This window comes from Hipposideros armiger, unplaced genomic scaffold, assembly GCF_001890085.2.
Source record: "Hipposideros armiger isolate ML-2016 unplaced genomic scaffold, ASM189008v1 scaffold_75, whole genome shotgun sequence".
Taxonomy (NCBI): Eukaryota; Metazoa; Chordata; class Mammalia; order Chiroptera; family Hipposideridae; genus Hipposideros; species Hipposideros armiger.
Window position 1 is genome coordinate 2,907,794 of NW_017731425.1, and position 7,328 is coordinate 2,915,121.

Sequence of the window (7,328 nt, forward strand, 5' to 3'; positions counted from 1 at the left end):
TGGGTCGCAGACTCGGCTCGGCTCCCCCGGCCGTCGCGCCGCGGCCCTTTCATCTGCTCCACGTGAGGGGTTATCCCCGCCCCAATAGCGTCGTGACCCGCTCTCCCCTCCCTCCCCGCGCTCGACCGCCACGGCCTCCCCGGGGAGCGGGAAGGCGGGGCGGGCGCGCCTGCGGCGGGGGGCGGGACCCGACTGCCGGACACGCCCCTGCCCTCTCTCCGCCCCGGCCCCTGCCTGCGCTCCGCCCCCTCGCCTCAGCTCCGCCCCCCGCCTGCTGTCGACACTCCGTCCGACTGCTCTCGCCCCGCCCCCTGCCCAGGGTCTTGCTCCGCCCATTGTCCTCGCTCCGCCTCCTGTTGTATCTACCCCGCCCCTTCGGCCTCGCTCCGCCCCCACGCTCACGCTCCGCCCCTTCGTCCCGGCTCTGCCTCTGCGGCGCTCAGCCCTGGGAGGCCGACATTTCTCCTCGCGGATGCCAGAGTTCGCCGCGAATGGGAATCGGCTCTTGCTCCGTGGCGATGTTCGTTCTCTCTGGAGGTCCCACCCCTCCTAGTCCCGTGCAGGAATTAGGGCCTTCTCCTTCCCGGCTCCGCTCCAATCCACAATTCCCTGGAGCGGGACGCCTGCACCCGGCCCTCCACCCTCATCCCCACCTCCAAGATCAAATGGGGAAGGCCCTGGCGGTCTGGGGCCGTTTGCAGCTCCGCCATGCCGGGATGTGTCCGGTTCTTGCACTGGTGTCTCTTAGTTACTCTCAACATGGGTGGGGGGAGCCATTTAATCATTTAGATTTTGATGGAGTTCATATTTCTGCAACCCCAGAGACGATAACTCAAACACCCCACTCAAGAGAAGTTCTGAAACTATACAGTCTTGCGGTGTGCACAAAGCCAGAGGATTTCCAACGCCATAACCCTTTATGCACAGATTGATGGCTGCCAAATTAATGTACAGAAGACATGTGCTGCAGGGCTCAGGGGTTCCTAGTCCCTCAGAAGATAAACTTTCAATTCCTTGACCCTCTTTGGAACATGCCATTTCCTTTCTCATATAGTCCCCTATGAGAATCCAACCCTTCTTTCAAAATGCAGATTCAATTCCCACTTCGTGGGGTCTTTCCTTCTCTCAGCAGAATGGCTTTGTTCAGATATTCGCAAATATTTGGTTAGGATGATCTGCTTCTACTTGCTACCACACTCAAAACATTAAAAAGACCAAAAAAAAAGTAAAGAAAACTCATTGAGAATTGTCTTGGGTAAACCACTTACCAAAGTTACATTTTAAAGTAGTAAAACATATTTTCAAAATGTGGAATAGAAAATACATTTGAAAAAATCCACAGATCTGCATTGCCATACTTGGACCACCCAGAGCCTCTGTTCAGGAGGGAGGCGCCTGGAAAAGTAGGAATATGAGTATGGTGGCTTTTTAGTTTTTCCAGAACCAAGCCTAACTAGTGCTGACTGGAACTGGGCAACATCCGTCCTGACAATTGGCACCTCTTAGGTGGCACAGTCCAGTCCTTAAGGGGGAGATGAATTACGATTCCCTATCCATGACCCCTTGTATTATTAAAAATTCAAGGTCACCATCAACTGATGAGTAGATAAACAAATGTGGTATATTCATAAAATGGAATATTATTTGTCAAGGAATGAAGTACTGACCCACTGATGAACCTTAAAAACATTTTGCTAAATGAAAGAAGTCAATTATGAAGGACCATATAGTGTATGATTCCATTTATGTGAAATGGAATATGCAAATCTACAGTGACAGAAAGTAGATTAGTGATTGAAGGGACTAGGGGAAGGCAAGAATGGATAGTGACTGCTAATGGGTTTCTTTTGGGGGTGATGAAAATGTTCTGAAATTAGATAATGGTGATGTTTGCACAACTCTGTAAATATACTGAAAACTACAGAATTGTACACTTTAAAAGGTGAGTTTAATGGTATGTCAATTATATCTCAATAGAGTTGTTAAAAAAAATTCAGTCATTAGTGGTATTTTCATGCAAACACACACACATACATACACAGGATAGATACTGTGTGAGAATATTCTCTGATCTTTGAAGTCTTAGTTCAAATTTCACACCCTCAGCAAGGTCTACCTAGGCTACTCTTTTTAAAATCGCAGTGGGCACCCTGTCCCTGATCCCCAACCTCTCTCAGCCTGCCCCACCTAACCCCCTCCCCCATTCCCACTGTGGCATTTATCACCTTCTAATATACTAAATCATTTGCTTATTTATTTTTGTCTCTCCTCCACACCCAACATACACACATGCCAGAGAACAAAGTCTATAATGGCAAGGATCTTGTCTTATTCACTGACTTAGGCCAAGGCTGCCTGGCCTAGAGTAGGCACTCAATAAATATTTGTTGCATGAATTAATGACTAAATGAATGACTGATAAGCTCATCGTTGTGTATCCCTCCCATTTTGCAGACATTTGGGGCAGCTTGTTAACTAACAGCTGCACAGGACCACTGGGCTTCATGGGACCAAAATAAATTCTGAACGTGAAGGAGAAGAGCAACAGTCCTCCCTGCAGGGACTGCAATGAAAACCCAGATAAGGGTAAAAAAATAAGCCGGTTTCCATTTTTAAAACTCTGCTTCAAGAAAGATATGGCTAATAAGACACAGGCCAGCAACACAAAGGTAACATGATTCATCTCTCAGCAGCGTAAAGCTGTTTAGAAATGGAGGTATTTACTGAGTAATGAAATTTCACCAAAATCTTGTGGGCAGTAAGGGGAGATAGAACCTCAAATAAGAGATAAGACCCAGTAGCTAGGAGCAAGGACTGGATAAGCAAGCTGGATCAAGTGATAGGAGCAAAGAAAAGTAATGCACATTCACTATCTTTCATGACACATCCCTAGTAGACCATCCTGGGAGGAACTTATCTTGTTCCTTTCTCTACTTATCAGACTCAGATGAAAATAACTGACAACAGGTGCATCAGTATCGGTTAAAGCTGCCAGACCTTTGGCAAATCTCACTGACTTAGGCCAAAAACCACACGAAGCTTCAGGGAATTTTCTGCCATCAAAGTTCTATTTATATGACCAAATAGGGAAGGTCAGGGATTTCAAATTTGAAAACGTATGCTGTAGTGCCTAAAGAGACTATATCTGTGCTAAATAAAAACAGACATGGATATTCACTGCAGTATTGTTTTTAAGGATAAAAGGCAGGAAACAACCTAGATGTTCATCAATCGGGGATTACTTAAATAAATTATGGTACAACCATTTAATATATAATGAAATACATATTAAATAGTCATTAAAAAGAAGGAAGAAGTACTATATGAACTTATATAGAATCGTCTCCAATATACACTGCTAAGTGAAAAAGATGTGCATATGGTATGCTACAATGGGGGTGCAGTGGCAAGGAGACAACACACACATGAAGATTTGCAAACATTAACTATGTATGGAAGGAGACATAAGAAATGAATAAATGGATGCCTCTGGTGAGGCATCTGGATGACTAGGGGATAGGGAAAGGAGGGAGGCCTACTTTTCACTGTGTACCCTTTGTACCTATTGATTTTACTCCATATGCATATATTACCTACTCAAAGGTAATAAAATAAAATAGAGAGACTAACCTCCAAAATCAATGGATGATACTATTAGTTTTCTATACAAAAGCAGTAAACTTTATTGAACACCTACTACAAGACACTGGAATACTAAAAGGGATTGGCCTATAGTTATGGAAGATGTTAGTTTTAGCATTGGGGGAATCTAGGTAACAGGTACACAGGACCCCGCTCTACTATTTTTGCAGCTTTTTATAATTATTACAAATAGAAACTAAATTTTCATTAAATGGATTAGCCAGTTCCTATATTCAAGTAGTTTCCTTCGTTTTTTCCCTCCTTCCTTTCTTCCCTCCTTCCTTTTGCAAACATTTATTGCTATATGGGACAGTTAGAGAAGTCATAAAAGATGACAACGCAATACACTTTAACTAAATAGTTTACAAAGTAATTTTAAGAGTTTGAACCTCATCTTGGTTCATTAAAGTGATTCAAATTCAAGACATGCTAGCATTCTTTCATAGTATTTGTATCTGTTTATGGAAACTTTCATTTATTGTATTTAAACATCATATAATTCTCTTGAAAGGTACAATAGATATAATACACACAAGTAGCGGCAGTTCTTTCAAAACTTAGAAGTGTCTCTTCCGCCTTTGAAGTACACCATCAATCTATGTCTACTTCAAGCCTTGAGGCAGAGTCCAATCTGGGCCCCAATTCATCAGTGATTTAAACTCTGCTTCAACCTGTCCCTGCTTTGCAATGGCCACCCAACCAGGAGTCTCAAACTCAAACAATGCTCCAGGGGCCAGGCACGGAATGTGACTGAGTGAGGTGGGCCAGGTGTAAGCAAAAATAACTAGCAAGTGAGATGGTAAATGGCAAAGGCCTAAGGCAGGAACACCTTTGGGAGTGTTGGCCTGAGAACACACGGCCAGTCCAGAGGGCCCATACGCACATAATTGCTCTGGGGAACATGGACCCATGATTCATAGATCTTCTGATTTGTTCAAAACAAGCAAAAATCCAGATATATTGGTAGTGTCTCCTGGTTTTTAAGTGTTTGCAATAGATTTTAAAGATTTATATTCTCGTGTGGGGCCAAATAAACACATCTACAGACCATTTTTGGCACAAAAGACACAGAAGAGAAGACTGACAAAGTAGGTTCTGAATGGACCAGGTCATAAAACTATCACTTCTAGGCTGTTAAGGTGGAGTAAGAGGAAGAAACTCCAAGACCCTAAGAAGTAAAATAGTGCGCCATATAAAGGAGATAGTTGTATAAATGGGCTACACCCTTGAGCACAAGGGGCACCTGTCTTCAGGATGCAATATTTAATTAAAGTGAAAATGTAATCACAGGCCTATTTGACAAAGAAAGGCTGATAATGGAAGAGGGGTCATTAGAGCTCTGAAACATGGACAAGTCAGATTGCTTTGACACTGATTATACCTCTTTTTGAAGATAAAGATAAAGAATTGGGAGAAAAATACTAGAAGAAAATAATGGCCAATCACTTGCTTTTGTCCAACTGTATACAGCAGTACGGCTTACCACAGAGGTGAGTTAATAGGAAAGAAGAGGGAGTTTGGATGAGAATGTAGAAATGTATACTCTATTCACACTGTGTGGGAAAGCAACATCAATTTGCAGGGAGGTAATAATGAACAGGAATTGTTGACTCAGCATCCTTTCCTTGAGGAACTACCCCTTCCTGGCCCATGCCATCCCTCTGAAGCTGTCAATCACAGAGGCTCAGCTCCTCAACATGGGGGGCATGTGACCCAGAATGGCCAATCAGAGTACTCCGCTCCCCTAGCTACAATGATTGGTTCAGAGGCAGACATGTGACCGAAGCAGGACCAATCAGAGACTTCCCTGAAATTTGATCTATTGGAAACTGGAGGAGAGAAGGTCTGCCTTCTATAGGGTCTCAAACTGTAAGGATTATGTAAATTTCAGCTGTTTTTGGCTATTTTCCCCAACCACATAGAAAATCCTACTGCTGTAGAAGAAAGAAAAGCAGAGACAATGTGAGATGGGACAAATGAGAAGAGGAAAGGCACAGCTATATCCTTTGAGCCCCTGGATCCATCCCTATAACAAAAGTTCCAACTCCTAACAAATACCAAAGTAAAGCTGACTAGTTCATCTTCCCTCTTCCCATGTAAAGTGGAAGAAAGAAGAGAAAAATCAAGAAACAGGAACCTGAAATGAAACAATGAGAATGAGGTTTGAAAAATGCCAAAGGATTGATGACTCAGAGTGGGAACTGGGGCAACTCCTTTGGAGGACAATCAAGCAAAATCTATCAGAATTTAGACTTTATCCATCCTTTGGATCAAACGAGCCCACTAGTGTAAACAGATACTTTTACACCTGCCTGAAAAGATATATTTACAAAGGACCTTCATTTTAGCATTGTTCGTAGAAACCAAGGAGTGTAAAAGAGTGTGGTTGGGGGTAGAGATGAAACAAGATCTGCCAGACGTTGATAATACTACAGCTGGGTGTTGGATACATGGAACTTTATTATACCATTCTTTCTTTTGTATATGTTTGAAATTTTCCATGATAAAATGTTTACACTTTTTTTTTTTTTTTTTATAGGATTTTTGTCAAAAACTATAAATCTATGTATTTTTTTTTTTTTTTTTTTTTTTTAGCTGAGCCTTCCTGCCACCTGTTGGAAGCTCAGCGGCAGCTCAGCTCGAGCCGGGCATCAAACTGCTGTTGCTCAGAGTTCTCACTCTTGAGTGAGCTCTTAACCAACTGAGCCACTCGGCTGGCCCTACACATTTAAATTATATGTCCATTAACAGAATATTCTGCAACAGTTAAAAATGAAATAGATGGGGGCCAGCCCAGTGGCGCATTGGTTAAGAGCTGGCTTAGGACGCCAGAGGGCCCTGGTTTGGATCCCACATATGAGGGCCAGTGACACTGCCCTCTACAGCTAAGATGCTGAACAACAGCTCAACCTGGAGCTGGGCTGCCGTGAGTTGCCAGCGACGTCGTAGGCTGCAGCCCCTGCTGCAGTGGGTTGCCATGGGCTACCGTGTGTAGCCAGCAGCCAGCGTGAGCGCCAGCAGCCGCAGTGAGCGGCCGTCCAGAAGCCGGTGACCAATCTGCCTCGCCCAGGAAAAGCTCACTGATGGTGCTAACTTGGGCCAGTGAAACAACGTCCTCCACAACTAGATTGAAGAACAAAAGGACGGCAACTCGTCTGTTCCCCTTCCCCCAATTCCCCAATAAAAATCTTTAAAAAAAAAAAAAAAGAAATAGATGGGGCAGCCGGTTAGCTCAGGTGGTTAGTGCACAGGCTCATAAGACCAGAGTTGTCGGTTCGATTCTCACATGGGCCAAGAGGCTGCACCCTCCACAACTAAATTGAAGACAACTACTTGACTTGGAGCTGATGGGTCCTGGAAAAACACACTGTTCCCCAATAAAATTTCTTTTTTAAAAAAAGAAAATGAAATAGACCTATATGTGTTACTATAGCAAGAGTTCCAGGACATGCTACATACAAAATACAGGGCATATCACAGCATAGATAGTATTTTCCCAATTTATTTTTCTCTGTGAACCTCAGTTGTGTAGAACTAGATTACTCATGGCACACACATCATTGGCCCATGTATGGAAAGCTTTTATTTAGTTAGTTAATTACTTTTAATAATATAATAGCACCCATGAGCTCCCCCCCATCCACAATGAAAATTAGGACCTTAGAAATAGCCTATAGGTTATTGTA